Source organism: Phocoena phocoena, chromosome 3 (assembly GCF_963924675.1).
Source record: "Phocoena phocoena chromosome 3, mPhoPho1.1, whole genome shotgun sequence".
NCBI classification, from domain to species: domain Eukaryota; kingdom Metazoa; phylum Chordata; class Mammalia; order Artiodactyla; family Phocoenidae; genus Phocoena; species Phocoena phocoena.
This window is the reverse complement of record NC_089221.1, coordinates 50,185,307-50,202,668: the sequence shown is the minus strand read 5'-3', so window position 1 is coordinate 50,202,668 and position 17,362 is coordinate 50,185,307. Positions and strand designations below refer to the sequence as shown.

At 37.1% G+C, this 17,362-nt stretch overlaps 1 non-coding gene across 1 annotated transcript; it reads right to left on the bottom strand.

The window, feature by feature from the left end:
* Positions 1–13,729: 13,729 nt before the first annotated feature.
* Positions 13,730–13,836, bottom strand: LOC136121829 (U6 spliceosomal RNA). Its single transcript, XR_010655830.1, has one exon. It is a non-coding gene; the product is annotated as a U6 spliceosomal RNA (small nuclear RNA).
* Between the last annotated feature and the right edge of the window lie 3,526 nt (positions 13,837–17,362).

Sequence of the window (17,362 nt, the reverse complement as noted above, 5' to 3'; positions counted from 1 at the left end):
TAGTGAAGATGTTTAGCTTTATTGAGTAGACACTGGGGGAAACAGGTAAGTCTCACTACCTGGAGGTGGGACATAGAACTACCCTTTAGGCAGCTGTGTGTACAAGTGTAAAGCTCAGAAGAATTGTGAGTGGTAACAGTAAGTGTAGTGCTTGAAGCCATTCATTTAGAGGAGGTCATCCAAAGAGTAGGTACAGAGGTACATTTAAATGGAAAACAAAAATAAAAAGAGGAGCATGAAAAGCCAAGGAAATCAGAGGAGAACTAAAGGAGACTTCTGTCATTAAAGGTTTTAAGAAGAAGAAACTGTCCAACCATGTAAAATACTACAAAGCTATAATTCCCTTTTTTCCCCTCATTTTTCACCAATCATAAATCTTCAAATCACACAAGATCTTTTGCAAAGACCATTAATGTATATCTGTGAGCCAGCACCATCAGATCTGTATAAAGAAAAAAAATAGATATTTATCCCCACCTCTTACCTTGCCTTAATAGAAAGCTAGTTAGCTTCATCTGCCCCAGCAGAGTAAAACAGCTGTCATTAAGAAGGCATTGGTTAGGACAAAGTCTCTACTAACTGAATTATACCTAAGACTACAACAGCACATTGGAAAATGTTTCTCACAGAAAATGAGACAAATAATATGACTGCAATTATCAATGGACTTCCAATTACTGAGCTTGATAAAGGGAGAATAGAACCCAACCAAGGCAAAATGTTAGGATAAAGGTGCTGTAAGTGGACAATGGCAAAAGTGTCCATGGGAGATTAATGCTAATTCATTTAAATCCACTTAAGAGCTAATTTCCAAGAATTTAATGAAGTACAATGTTTTCTTTCTTTTTCTCAGAAAAAAAAGAAACAGCAACATAGATAAAAGAAGGAAAATATATTCTATGTTGCTACTCTTTCAACAGCCCTCACTTAATTCCATTCTAAACCCAATTCTACTCACCAGAAATGACTTTTTTAACAGCTTTATTGAGGTGTAATTGACGTACAATAAACTGCACATATTTGAATTGCACATTATGCTGTTTCGATTGCTGCAATCAAAATAATTAGTATGTCCATCACTCCCAAAATTTCCTCACGTCCCTTTGTAAACCTTTCTTCCTTCCTCCTGTCCCCAACATACCAACCCCGTATTTCCAGCCAGCCACTGATCTAATTTCTGTCACTATAGATTAGTTTATATTTTCTAGAACTTCATATAAATAGAACCCTACCTTGTATTACTTTCTTAGGACTGCCGTAACAAATTACCACAGGCCAAGTGACTTAAAACAACAGAAATGTATTCTCTAATAGTTCTAGGACTAGAAGTCTGAAATGAATGTGTTGATAAGACCACATTCTCTCTGAAGGCCCTAAAGAAGATGCCCTCCTTGACTCTTCTAGCTTCTGATAGTTGCTGGCAATCCTTGGCATTTCCTGTCTTGTGGCAGCATAACTCCAGTATCTGCCTCCGCCTTCACACGGTCTTCTTCCCTGTGTCTCCTCTATGTCTCTGTGTGCCCCCAAAGCTCTCTCTCCTTATAAGGAAATCAGTCATTGGATAATCCAGCAAAGAGTCTATTTTCAAATAAGGTCACATTCACAAGTACCATGCCTTAGGATTTCAACACATCTTTTGGGGACCAGAATTCAACCCATAATAGTCTGCCCCTGGTCTCCCAAAATTCATATCCTTCCCAAGTACAAAATACATTCACCCCTTTCCAACCTCCTCAAAAGACTTAACCCATTCTAGCACCAACTCTAAATCCAAAAATCTCATCTAAATGTCATTAACACAAAAAGTCCCAAAACTCATCTTCTAAATTATCTAAATCAAGTATAATAAGACTTGGGTTATGCTCCATCTTGGTGTAAAATTCTTCCCCATCTGTGGGCCTGTGAAACTAACAAACTAGTTATTTGCTCCCAAAATACAATGGTGGGACAGGTATAGAATAGATATTCCCATTCCAGTTGGGAAGGAATAAAGATGTTGCAGTTCCCAAGAACATCTCAAACCCAGCAAGGTAAATTTCATTAGGTTTCAAGGCATGAGAATACTCCTGGGGTCCTGAAAATGAATCTATCTTTTCAGTCATCTGTGTTTTTTATATATTTAAGGTAAAAATAACTTTCTCTGAACCTGATTAATTCAGTGTTTATTGTAGTGACTCCTGGACCATCATCATAGGTAGATCAGGTAACAGAATTAAAGAGCTTCCAGGTCTTATGGTTTATACCTCTAGGGAGACACAAAGTCTTATTGGTGGGCAGGAAAGGTAGACCAACTTCATCTCTATAATTCAGGTATTAAGATTTCTACCTCTCTACTTATTTAGATATAACTTTTTAGTCATGAAAAGCTTCCTGCTTATCCCTAGATAGAATTTTATAGTAAGGATACCATGCCCTATTAAAATGGACAAATTGTATGTCTTGATTTTAACTAACAAGAAACCGAGGTGACCTTCCAAAGGCATTCTTTAACTTACTCTGCTGTATTAATCATGGAAATGTAGGCTGAGGCCACATTTACCATGACTAGTTGTTTCTCTAGATCTTTTTAAAATTTTCCTGGGCTTTCAAGCTGTTTATTCATGTCAAACTGCATCAATGTACTTATTTGCCTACCCTGTATAGGACTTGTCTTAACCTCTCCAGTTCCTACTCCTAGGGCACCATTAACTGCAGTCTCTTTTTACTCTGTATGGTCCTTGTAGGGATCAGAGAGAAGTGAAGTTAGCATTATGTAGCCCCACACTGATGCTCTAGAGCTCAAAAAATTTGAAGCTAGACTCTGGGGGTAACAGTCAACGCTCATTATCCCCCTGTTGGTATAATGAAATATAATTACTGTACTTTAACAGTGTTTAGTAATTACAGAATCCCACTTTCATAAAAAGAGAGGGCACGATTAGTAAATAAGTTATATTTTTTGACCACCTTGAGGAACCAGTGCAGGGCTTGGCTAAAGTTGTTAGGGTGAATGTGTTGGAGTCTTCGAATCCCCCCAATATTCACAGATGCAGATGTCACTATTTGGGGATGACATCCTGCTCCACCAAGCTGGTCTACAGGTCTAGTACTTTATCTTCAAAGCCAACATCCAAAATACATATATCAACCTAAATGGGAAAAGAATTTGAAAAAGAATAGATACATATATGTATAACTGAATCACTTTGCTATACACCTGAAACTAACACAACATTGTTAATCAAATATACTCCAATATAAAATAAAACTTTTTAAAAAAGAAAAAAGAAAAAGACAATGACAGGAAAATAATTACTGCCAAATCCAGCAATTAGGAATGGTTTTGGTAAAATGATAGGAATTGATGCCAAGACGCAATGAGTTGAAAAATTACAAATAAATTAAACTAATTATTAAAGAACACTCCTCAAAATTTTTCAGAAATAAAGAGAAGAAACAGGGTAGGAGCTGAAATTAGATGCTCTGATAAAGAAGCCAAGAAAGAAAAATGAAGATACTCCAAATGGGAGGCTGAGTGAGGCTGGAGATAATGGAAGACAATACACCAGATGAAGGTCACTCAACTGGGGCTCAAAGAACATCCAAATAAGTTAGCTGCTATTATCAGGGAAGTGACTTGTTTAGTTTTGTAGAGGAAGTTCTATAAGTAGTCAGTCAAGGTTCCAGATGAAATGTGAATTCCCACTTTGAGATCCTGTGTTAGGGTTATTGCTCACACTGCCTTTTCTTTCAAGTCGTCAAAGACTGTATATAAAGCTTTTTTAACTGATATATACCATAACATGTTTTGTAATGAGCTATTAGAGAATGTACTATACTTGCAGCTAATAATCATTTTATAACACTGAATTAAACACTTTAAAAGCATATTAATTTCTATGTTATCAATAAGACCTTAACATCCTTATGCATAACGAACATATCAAAAAGGTGGAATTCTTCTAAAAACTACCAGAAAGTGTTAGAAGATGAGGTCTCATCTAAATGCTAATAAAAAAATTTTTTTTCACATAGCAGACATTTTCGGAGTTAACCTTATTTGGCCATAGTTTATAGCAAAATAATAAAACTGACTTTCAAAAGAGTTTCACTTTTTGCATTTCTAGAAGATTATAATTATTCCTCTGTCCTCTGAGGCTTATAATTTGATAGCCTGCCACTCTTAATAAATAGACCAGTTTTGCAATTCTAATATAATCCTATCACATCTTATTATTAGATGATCATTAATACTTAAACCCAATGATCTATTCTTGCCCTCTGTTAATATATACTGTCATCCCTTATAAAAGAGATTAAAGGAAACAGAGTGTGTTCTTCCTGGGGAGAGGGATGCAATTTGTAATAAACTGGCAAGTAAACCTCATGAATAGCTTCTACACAGTGTCCCCATTCTGATCTAAATCTTTAACCAGTTCAAAAAATAAATAACTAAAAAGTAAAAATACTGATAGGACATAATGAGCCCAAGCACAAACCATGTCAAGAGAGAATCTACTGGGACAATGTCCTTGCTCAGATAACTAAAGGACCACATTTAGGTTTCTACCTCTAACTCACTTCTACTTTAGATTTGAGGAGCCTGTGGAATAGTCCAAGTGTCCAAATATTGAACAGGATGCTAAATATCTCACAAGAAAGGGTAGCTGGAAACAACTTGATTTCTGTTTTAGCACTTTCTGTGTTAGCCTTTGATGTTCTAGTGATGAGGTTTTCATGTCTGCTTATGTTCTGGACTCTCAGACCTAGCATTCACTCCGTCATGTTACCTCAAAGCCAAGAGTATTTATACAGAAAGAAATTGGGAAAAAACAAAGTGGAAGTATATTTGCTTCAGTAGGAGTGGGTTAATAAGGGGGAAAAAAGAGTCAAGCAGGAGAGCACCACTGGAGAAAACCCCTCAAATACTTTTTCTTTTCATGAGTCTCCCTCCAAGATGTGATAACTACTTTTAAAGGTGAGGTTTTCAACAACAGAGAACAATGGTGTCATAAATTACTATTTATTTATTTCAACATTTTGTTAAATAGTAATTTTCCCTAGTGGCTAAAACCAGATAGAATGTTATGGTATTAATGGTTCTTGGCTGTGAGGCTTATATTTCATTTGCAATCAAATCAGCAGGCTCCTCATCCTCTAAAGCAATCTGGATTAAAAAAAAAAAGATACAGCCATCAGAATACTCAAGAGGAAACAAATTCACACAAAACCACACAATAAGGAAGAAAAACCTTTTCGAATTAATTTTTCAAAGGCTCCTAGATGTTATAGCATTAGGAAACCTCCTCCTGGTGTAATTAATGAAGTCTCTGCACTTAAAATGGACCCAAAGCAAATTTAGAATCTTTCTTTTAACTAAAAAGGGCTCCACTGTGAAGAAGTGACCTTCTTGACACCAAAAGGCATAGGACAGAACAAGGCAGAATACTTACAAAAGAACTAATGTAATAAACCTGAAAATCTGAAGGAGATCAAGATGGATACAATTCTCTCAGCCAGAGATGACCAAGGTTTTCACAATTTCCTTAGAAAGGAGAAAGTAAAATGCTAATCTCAAAACCCCAGTCTATAACATTTTAGTTGTTGCATCTTCAAAATAGCTAAATTCTATAAAGTTCTAAGTCTGTAACTCGTGTTCAGTCATTTACAACATACCTTTTTGTTGTTCTGATGAAGTCCCTCTGGGAATAGGATTTATAGTTATGTGGCCCGTGTGGACCCTGATGGACAAGGGCTGGTGCCCAGAATGGGCAGATCACCCAAGTAAGCCCACCTTGCAGAATAGTACCTTAACATTTATTCCTGAGTAAGAGAATTATAACACCTGATTTTATTCATTCTTCTACAAGCATTCATTGAGCACCTACAATGTGTACTGACTTCTGAGAAATACAAAAATAACAATTCTTGGGTGGGTAAGAAGAGGGTTCCTAAGGCATATGAATAAATGCCAAATTAAGGACATATCAAAATCTCCTGATTCCTCCTTAAAATTACTCTATCCCCCCAACTATTCTGCAATGGCACATGGCCACACATCTCTTACAAACATTTCTACTCTATTATAGTAAGTTACTAGGGAGAAGTTACTGACATTCAAGTTTATGTGCCCAGGGTATTAAAAATATAGTGGGTGCTTTGAAGTATGTCTTTGGAATGAATTAATGAATTCAAAGAACAGAGACTTTACTTTTAGTTCATGTGATCTCTGGAAAGATGTCAAGAAGAAGAAGGAAACTCAACAGACCTGAAACAAAGAAATTATGATAGAAATAGTGGTGGGACGTAATTTAGGAGAAAATGCCTCCGGTCTGGATAATGTAACTGGAAGATGTGTACCCTGTCTCCTGCTTCAGAGTTCTCCTCCCCTATGATCTACTCCTAGATCAGCCATCAAAATGTAACACCTACAAAAAATGAACAATTACTTAAGACAACTGGAGCTGATTTTTATTTTAATTCAATCTTCAAGACATATTCAGGTAATGGAGGGAAAAGAAACTTTTGATTTGAATTTCCAGACAAATTATAGCTGTAGACATAGCGCTATTTTTCAATGAAGTCCCATTCTCTTAAGACAGTTTGTCTATTTATTGCATGCTATGGGCTAAATTGGGTCCCATCAAAAAGTCATATGGCCAACAAACACATGAAAGAATTCTCAACATCATTAATCATTAGAGAAATGCAAATCAAAACTACAATGAGATATCATCTCACACCAGTCAGAATGGCTATGATCAAAAAACCTAGAAACAATAAATGCTGGAGAGGGTGTGGAGAAAAGGGGACACTCTTGCACTGCTGGTGGGAATGTGAATTGGTACAGCCACTATGGAGAACAGTATGGAGGTTCCTTAAAAAACTACAAATAGAACTACGATATGACCCAGCAATCCCACTACTGGGCTTATACCCTGAGAAAACCATAATTCAAAAAGAGTCATGGGGCTTCCCTGGTGGTGCAGTGGTTGAGAGTCCACCTGCCGATGCAGGGGAATCGGGTTCACGCCCCAGTACGGGAAGATCCCACATGCCGCGGAGCAGCTGGGCCCGTGAGCCATGGCCGCTGAGCCTGCGTGTCCGGAGCCTGTGCTCCACAACGGGAGAGGCCACAAGAGTGAGAGGCCTATGTACTGCAAAAAAAAAAAAAAAAAAGTATAAAAAAAAAAAAGAGTCATGTACCAAAATGTTCATTGCAGCTCTATTTACAATAGCCAGGACATGGAAACAACCTAAGTGTCCATCATCGGATGAATGGATAAAGAAGTGGCACATATATACAATGGAATATTACTCAGCCATAAAAAGAAACGAAATTGAGGTATCTGTAATGAGGTGGATAGACCTAGAGTCTGTCATACAGAGTGAAGTAAGTCAGAAAGAGAAAGACAAATACCGTATGCTAACACATATATATGGAATTTAAGGGAAAAAAATGTCATGAAGAACCTAGGGGAAAGACAGGAATAAAGACACAGAACTACTAGAGAACGGATTTGAGGATATGGGGAGGGGGAAGCGTGAGCTGTGACAAAGTGAGAGAGAGGCATGGACATATATACACTACCAAACATAAGGTAGATAGCTAGTGGGAAGCAGCCGCATAGCACAGGGAGATCAGCTCGGTGCTTTGTGACCACCTAGAGGGGTGGGATAGGGAGGGTGGGAGGGAGGGAGACGCAAGAGGGAAGAGATATGGGAACATATGTATATGTATAACTGATTCACTTTGTTTAAAGCAGAAACTAACACACCACTGTAAAGCAACTATATCCCAATAAAGATGTTTTAAAAAATTTATATGTAGGGCTTCCCAGGTGGCACAGCGGTTGAGAGTCCACCTGCTGATGCAGGGGACACGGGTTCGTGCCCCGGTCCGGGAAGATCCCACATGCCGCGGAGCAGCTAGGCCCGTGAGCCAAGGCCGCTGAGCCTGCACGTCCGGAGCCTGTGCTCCGCAACGGGAGAGGTCACAACAGTGAGAGGCCCGTGTACTGAAAAAAAAAAAAAAAATTCATATGTTGCAATCCTAATACCCGCATACCTCAGAATTTAATTGTATTTATTTATTTATTTATTTAACGTATTTATTGGCCATAAATGCATGAGTTTATTTCTGGAAACCCAACTGCATTCCACTGATCTATACGTCTATCATTACACCAGTGTCATACTGTTTTATTTTTTTAATAGATCTTTATTGGAGTATAATTGCTTCACAATATTGGTTAGTTTCTGTTGTTTAACAAAGTGAATCAGCCATATGCATACATATTGTCCCCATATCCCCTGCGTCTTGAGCCTCCCTCCACCCTCCCTATCCCACCCCTCTAGGTCATCACAAAGCACCAAGCTGATATCCCTGTGCTATGCAGCTGCTTCCCACTAGCTAACTATTTTACATTCGGTAGTGTATATATGTCGATGCTACTTTCACTTCACCCCAGCTTCCCTCTCCCACCCTGTGTCCTCAAGTCCATTCTCTATGACTACATCTTTTATTTCTGCTCTGCAACTAGGTTCATCAGTACCGATTTTATTTTTTTTAGGTTCCATACATATGTGTTAGCATATGGTATTTGTGTTTCTCTTTCTGACTTACTTCACTCTTTATGACAGACTCTAGGTCCATCCACCTCACTACGAATAACTCAATTTCATTTCTTTTTATGACTGAGTAATATTCCATTGTATATATGTGACACATCTTCTTTATCCATTCATCTGTTGATGGACATTTAGGTTGGTTCCATGCCTTGGCTATTGGAAATAGTGCTGCAATGAACATTGTGGTACATGTCTCTTTTTGAATTGTGGTTTTATCAGAGTATATGCCCAGTAGTGGGATTGCTGGGTGATATGGCAGTTCTATTTTAGTTTTTTAAAGAAGCTCCATTCTGTTTTCCATGGTGATTGTATCAATTTACATTCCCACCAACAGTGCAGGAGGGTTCCCTTTTTAACCACACCCTTTCCAGCATTTAATTTTTCTAGATTTTTTGATGATGGCCATTCTGACTGGTGTGAGGTGAAACCTCATTGTAGTTTTGATTTCCATTTCTCTAATAATTAGTGATGTTAAGCATTTTTTCATGTGCCTCCTGGCCAGCTGTACATCTTCTTTGGTGAAATGTCTATTTAGGTCTTCCACCCATTTTTTAATTGTATTGTTTGTTTTTTTGATATTGAGCTCCATGAGCTGTTTGTATATTTTGGATATTAATCCTTTGTCTGTTGTTTCATTTGCAAATATTTTCTCCCATTCTGAGGGCTATCTTTTTGTTGTTTATGGTTTCCTTTGCTGTGCAAAAGCTTTGAAGTTTCATTAGGTTCCATTTGTTTATTTTTATTTCCATTACTCTAAGAGGTGGATCAAAAAAGATCTTGCTGTGATTTATGTCAAGGAGTGTTCTTCCTACGTTTTCCTCTAAGATTTTATAGTGTCCGGTCTTACATTTAGGTCTTCAATCCATTTTGAGTTTATTTTTGTGTATGTTGTTAGGGAGTGTTCTAATTTCATTCTTTTCCATGTAGCTGTCCAGTTTTCCCAGCTCCAGTTATTGAAGAGGCTGTCTTTTCTCCTTTGTATGTTCTTGCCTCCTTTGTCATAAGTTAGGTGTCCATATGTGTGTGGGTTTATCTCTGGGCATTCTATCCTGTACTACTGATCTGTATCTCTGTTTTTGTGTCAGTACCATACTGTCTTGATTACTGTAGCTCTGTGGTATAATTTGAAGTCGGGGAGCCTGATTCCTCCAACTCCATTTTTTTTCTCAAGATTGCTTTGGCTATTCAGTGTCTTTTGTGTTTCCATACAAATTGTAAAATTTTTTGTTCTAATTCTGTGAAGAATGCCATTGGTAGTTTGATAGGGATTGCACTGAATCTGTAGATTGCTTTGGGTGGTATAGTCATTTTCACAACATTGATTCTTCCAATCCAAGAACATGGTATATTTCTCCATCTGTTTATGTCATCTTTGATTTCCTTCATTAGCATTTTATAGTGTTCTGAGTACAAGTCTTTCGCCTCCTTAGGCAGAGGGAGAAAGACTTAGGCAGGTTTATGCCTAGGTATTTTATTCTTTTTGTTGCAATGGTAAATGGGAGTGTTTCCTTAGTTTCTCTTTCTGATTTTTCATTGTTGGTGTATAGGAATACCAGAGATTTCTCTGCATTAATTTTGTATCCTGCAACCTTACGAAATTCATTGATTAGTTCTAGGAGTTTTCTGGGGGCGTCTTTAGGATTTTCTATGTATAGTATCATGTCATCTGCAAAGAGTGACAGTTTTACTTCTTCTTTTCCAATTTGTATTACTTTTATTTCTTTTTCTTCTCTGATTGCCATGGATAGGACTTCCAAAACTATGTTAAATAACAAGTTTTTTAACAAGTTTTTAACAGACATCCTTGTCTTGCTCCTGATCTTATTGGAAATGTTTGCAGTTTTTCACCATTGAGTATAATGCTTCCTGTGGGTTTGTCATATACGGCCTTTATTATGTTGAGGTAGGTTCCCTCTATGTGCATTCTCTGGAGAGATTTTATCATAAATGGGTGTTGAATTTTGTTAAAGCTTTTTCTGCACCTATTGAGATGATCATGTGGTTTTTATTCCTTAATTTATTAATGTGGTGTATCACACTGATTGATTTGCATATACTGAAGAATCCATGCATCCCTGTGATAAATCTCACTTGATCATGGTGGATTATCCTTTTAACGTGTTGTTGGATTCTGTTTGCTAGTATTTTGTTCAGGATTTCTGCATCTACGTTCATCAGTCATATTCGTCTGTAATTTTCTTTTTTTGTGATATCTTTTTCTGGTTTTGGTTTAAGGGTGATGGTGGCTTCATAGAATGAATTTGGGAGTGTTTCTCCCTCTGCAATTTTTTGGAAAAGTTTTATAAGGATCAGTGTTAGCTCTTCTCTAAATGTTCCACAGAATTCGCCTGTGAAGCCATCTGGTCCTGGACTTTTGTTTGTTGGAAGATTTTAAATTACGGTTTCAATTTCATTGCTTGTGATAGGTCTATTCATATTTTTTAATTCTTCCTGGTTCAGTCTTGGAAAACTGTACCTTTCCAAGAATTTGTCCACTTCTTCATGGTTGTCCACTTTATTGGCATATAGTTGTTTGTAGTATTCTCTTACAAATCTTTGTATTTCTGCAGTGTCAGTTGTGATTTTTCCTTTCTCATTTCTAATTTTATTGATTTGAGTCCTCTCCCTTTTTTTCTTGATGAGTCTGGCTAAGGGTTTATCAATTTTGTTTATCTTCTCAAAGAACCAGCTTTTAGTTTTATTGATCTTTGCTATTGTTTTCTTCATTACTATTTTATTTCTGCTCTGATCTTTATGATTTCTTTCCTTCTACTGACTTTGGGTCTTCTTTGATCTTCTTTCTCTAGTTGTTTTAGGTGTAGGGGTAGACTGTTTATTTGAGATTTTTCTTGAGGTGAGATTGAATTGCTATAAACTTCCCTCTTAGAACTGCTTTTGCTGCATCCCATAGATTTTGGGTTGTCGTGTTTTTGTTGTCATTTGTTTCTATGTATCTTTTGATTTCCTCTTTGATTTCTTCAGTCATCGCTTGGTATTTAGTAGCATATTGTTTAGCCTCCATGTGTTTGTGTTTTTTATGTTTTTTTCCCCCTGTAATTTATTTCTAATCTCATAGCGTTGTGGCTGGAAAAGATGCTTGATATGATTTCAATTTTCTTAAATTTACCAAGGCTTGATTTGTGACGCAAGATGTGATCCTGGAGAATGTTCCATGTGCACTTGAGAAGAAAGTGTATTCTGCCACTTTCAGGTGGAATGTTCTATAAATATCAATTAAATCTATCTGGTCTATTGTGTCCTTTAAAGCTTGTGCTTCCTTATTTATTTTCTGTATGGATGATCTGTCCATTGGTGTAAGTGGGGTGTTAAAGTCCCCTACTATTATTGTGTTACTATCGATTTCTCCTTTCATGGTTGTTGGCATTTGCCTTATGTACTGAGGTGTTCCAATGTTGGGTGCATAAACATTTATAATTGTTATATCTTCTTCTTGGGTTGATTCTTTGATCTTTATGTAGTGTTCCTCCTTATCTCTTGTAACAGTCTTTATTTTAAAGTCTATTTTATCTGATATTAGTATTGCTACTGCAGCTTTCTTTTGATTTCCATTTGCATAGAATATCTTTTTCCATCCCTTCATTTTCAGTCTGTATGTGTCCCTAGGTCTGAAGTGGGTATCTTGTAGACAGCATATATATGGGTCTTGTTTTTGTATCCATTCAGCCAGTCTTTTCTTTTGGTTGGGGCATTTAATCCATTTACAATCAAGGTTATTATCAATATGTATGTTCCTATTACATTTTCTTAATTGTTTTGGATTTGTTTTTGTGGGTCTTTTTTTTCTCTTGTGCTTCCCACCTAGAGAAGTTTCTTTAGCATTTGTTGTAAAGCTGGTTTGGTGGTGCTGAATTCTCTTAGCTTTCACTTGTCTGAAAAGCTTTTGACTTCTTCATTGAATCTGAATGAGATCCTTGCTGGGTAGTATAATCTTGGTTGTGGGTTTTTCTCTTTCATCACTTTAAGTATGTTCTGCCACTCCCTTCTGGCCTGCAGAGTTTCTGCTGAAAAATCTGCTGATAACCTTATGGGTATTCCCTGGTATGTTATTTTTTGCTTTTTCCTTGATGCTTTTAATATTTTTCTTTGTACTTAACTTTATATAGTTTGATTAATATGTCTCAGTGTGTTTCTCCTTGGGTTTATCCTGTATGGGACTCTCTGCACTTCCTGGATTTGGGTGGGTATTTCCTTTCCCATATTAGGGAAGTTTTCAACTATAATCTCTTCAAATATTTTCTCAGACCCTTACTTTTTCTCTTCTTCTCCTGGGACCCTTATAATTCAAATATTGGTGCATTTAGTGTTGTCCCAGAGGTCTCTGAGATTGTCTTCAATTCTTTTCCTTGTTTTTTCTTTATTCTGCTACTTGGCAGTTATTTCCACCATTTTGTCTTCCAGCTCACTTATTTGTTCTTCTGCCTCAGTTATTCTGTTATTGATTCCTTCTAGTGTATTTTTCATTTCAGTTGTTGTGTTGTTCATCTGTGTTTGTTCTTTATTTCTTCTAGATCTTTGTTAATCATTCCTTGTATTTTCTCAATCCATGCCTCCATTCTATTTCCGAGATTCTGGATCATCTTTACTATCATTACTGTGAATTCTTTTTCATGCTGATTGCCTGTTTCCTCTTCATTTATTTGGTCTTGTAGGTTTTTACCTTGCTCCTTCATCTGTCACATATTTTTTTGTCGTCTCATTTTTTTTTTATTTTTATGAGTGGGATTGTGTTCCTGTCTTACTGGTTGTTTGGCCTGAGGCTTCAACACTGGAGTTTGTAGACTGTTGGGTAGAGCTGGGTCTTGGTGCTGAGACAAGGACCTCCATGAGACCTCACTCCAGTGAATATTTCCAGAGGTCTGAGTTTCTCTATTAGTTCAGTGGTTCAGACTCGGAGCTCCCACCACAGAAGCTTCCTTCACCTGACCCCCGGCTCATGAACCAAGATCCCCCAAGCTGCGTGAGTGGCAAAAAAAAAAAAAAAAAAAAAAAAAGAACAATAACAAAGTAAAAAATTAGGCTAGGAAACTAACAGATATGTTAGAAAGAATACAAAAATATTGAAACAACCAGAAAGTACATCAGCACCACAAGAGAAAAAAAAAATGTGGAACGCTTCACGAATTTGCGTGTCATCCCTGCACAGGGACCATGCTAATCTTCTCTGTATCATTCCAATTTTAGTATATGTGCTGCTGAAGTGAGCACTAATTGTATTTATTAAGAGTCCTTAAAGAGGTAACTGAATTGATATGAGTTCATTGGGGTGAGCCCTAATCAAACATGACTGATGTCCTTATAAGAAAAGGAAGTGTGGACATGGACACATACAGAGGGAAGATGATATGAAGACAACAGGGAGAAAACGGCCATCTAATAAGTCAGAGAGAGGCCTGGAACACATCCTTCCCTCAGAAGAAATCAATTCTGGCAATGCCTTAATTGAGGACTTCCAGCCTCTAGAACTGTGAGAAAATAAATTTCAGTTGTTTAAGTCACCAGCTGTGGAACTTTGTTACAGCAACCCTAGCAAACTAATACACTGCATTTAAACTTTGTAGCCCTTTAGCCATGCTTCAGTTGTTGTTTCCTTCATTTTTCCTAGGGGATTGGAAAAGTCTGCCCATCTTTGACACTCCCACTTTTGCATGGAGGGGATATTATGTGCAAACCAGTGGCCTTGGAGATAACTGGTCCTTAGGCTGACTCCTTCCCAGAGAAGGCAAATTCATCCCAGCCACTGAACTATCTCTTAGGAAAAAAAAAAAAAAAAAAAAAGAAAGAAAATATTTCTGTAACGAGGTAGTGACCTCTACTGGAAGCTGTGTGGAATTACAGAGATCCCAGTTAGTCTCAAGACTTAGGGAGAAAAAAAAATAGAACAGGTTTAAATGTTAAGAAGTGGTGACCTCAGAGGAATTTCTAAGGGAGAACACTGTTACCATCAACCAGTAAATAAATCTAAATTAAAAGAAAGTGTAGCAGAATAAAATAGAAGGAAAACCTTCAAATCATGTGTTGCTTATTGCTGCTGAGGGCAAGGTGGGCGAGAGGGAGGGACACACCCAGTCAGGAGCATCTCCACACTCACATCCTCTGAAAGATTTCTAGCTCCTTGCTACTCAGAGTGTGCTCTGGGGACCAGCAGCTGAGGTCCCACCCCAGAGTTGTTGAATGAAAATCTAAATTTTTTAACAAGCTTCCCAGATGATCTATAAACGCGTTAAAGCTTGAGACGCACTGCAGACTTATTCAGAAAGGTGACATCTTTGTTCTTCTCTGGTAATTCCAGGTGGGAAAAGGCAAATCAACCTAAAGAAGGTTCTAAGTTCCTAAGCTCATTTTTCTTCACATTAGTGTGTATTATCCAAATACCCATAAAATGTACAGGTTGAATTAACAAATGTTTAATTAGTCTTTTTTTTTTTTAATTTTTAATCCTGAAAACAACTAATGACAGCTTGGAACTCTCTGATTTCCAGGGTTTTCCATGGAAATGATGATCCTTCTAGCCCTCCTGTTAATCATCCTGTGTCAGGGAAGCAGGAAGTTTGAATTTTAACTCTTCTTAATGAATGCATTTCACATACCAGAATTACCTCGGCAATTTGCTCAAGAGCTTTAGAAGCCATTACTAGATTGCAGTTCAAATTCATTTCATCTGCTTCCTAAACTGGCCCTATTGTTCATCTTCACACTATTCTAATGCATGGTACCAAGAAACAGCTACTTTTGTTCAGCAGGAAAAACAGTTTTTCTTGTAAGTGCCCCTAAAACCAGAGTGTATTAATTTGTTTAAAATGCAGTTTATATCTGGTGGTGTTCTGGTGAATGTTTAATAACCAGCTTTCAAAACAAAGTTGAAGCTATAATTTACAGCACTTGCCAATTGCCATAGTATAAATTCTCCCATCTTGAACTATTTCATGAAACCAACATGATCATGAAGTTGGGGAAATATGCACACAGTTGCTTCATGACAGTACAAGCAGGCATCACTATGTATTTCCAAAATACCATCAAATACCTTCCCATTTTCCAGACTACCTTCAAAATACATGTCAGTGCACAGTATATGTGCTGTGCAATTGTACAACCTTAATATATACCAATAGAAAACTACCAGGTTTGGGATAAAATACTAGTTTTATTAATGATGTGATTAATGCTTTTATTATAACAGTAAGATGGTGATATAAAAATTTAATGCTATGAAACTCTCAGGAGCAGAGATTCAAAACAGCTACTCCAAAATTTACTCTAGTAACCTTACCCTTCCCACACTTCCCTGTAGGAGCTGTCTTCTACATAAAGAAGGCTAAGTTTGTATTTAGTGTCCTTGCAACTACCTTAAGGTAGTTCTCCTAGTTATGGCAATCTTTCCCACAGTCTTCATTGCCAATTACTTTTTGCTGGCAGTTTAAGGCCTTTCAATCTGGGCCAGTCATGCCTCTGGCAGTTTCTGTGCTCCATCTTTAATTTCTCCATCTCACGCCAGAAAAACCTGTCTATGTTTTTATTAATTGCCGAAGGACCATGATCCACCTCATAAATTAATTCATTAGATTTTCACCATCAATGCCACCATACAATGGAATGACACTGTTATGGGTTTAACTGTATCCTCCCCAAAATGTTAAAGTCTTAACCATCAGTACCTGTGAATGTAACCTTATTTGGTAATAAGGTCTTCACAGATGATCAAGTTAAGATGAAATTATTAGGATGGATCCTTACATAATGTGACTTGTATCCTCATAAAAAGGAGAAATTTGGACACAGAGCCAGACAAGCATAGAAAGAAGAACACCTTGATTTCAGACTTCCTAGCCTCCAGAACTGAGCCAATAGGTTTCTGTTGTTTAAACCAATCAGTTGATGGCAGACCTAGCAAATTAACACAGTCACAATCAGAAGAGGCATGTCTCAACTAATTTTTTTTACTCACATCCAACTTGGAGAATTAGTGATACTTTTATTCTTATAAAACTTGACCAGATTCTAGGTTATTGTAATAATTATGTCACTCTCATTCTTTGCATTCTGAGATGCTTTCATAATAGGAAGGAAAACAGTAGAGATACAGTTGGGCATCGCACACAACACTGACTACATCAATGAGAAAGAAAAGCACATGTGCACACAACTAGTCATAAGTGTCATGATAGAAAAAGTGGCTGAGAAATGCTACAATATTTGGTACAAAACTATTATCAACTTGCTAATGCAGTTACTAACTCCTACAAAAGGGGACTTAAATATGTAACTAAAGAGACCTCACTTTAACCCATTCCTCTAATGCAGAAATTTCCGAAACTGAAAGCAGGCTGGTGTAGAAGATGTTCTGAGGAAGAAAAACCTACTTGGAATCCTTTGAATTGGTGCTATAGTCAGCCACAAACTCCATCTACATTAAAGGCAAGCTCTGAAAATTAGTTTCTAAACCCAAAGGCACAAAAACAGAAATGTAACTGCTAAAACTCTTATTTATTGAATCATAACATTTTAGATCCTGGAGGGATCTGGGAGCCTCATATTTTATAAGAAAGAAGTAAAACCTAGAGGTACTTCTCTAAGGTTGTAATTAATGGGAAAACTCAACCCCATTTCTTAGTTTCTTATATTCTAGTCCCAACTACCAGAAATGAAGTTTATGAACCTGATCATGTCTCTTAGTCACTTCAAGAGCTTTTATAAAAATGCACATTTCCAGGGCCCAAGCTTAAAAATTCAG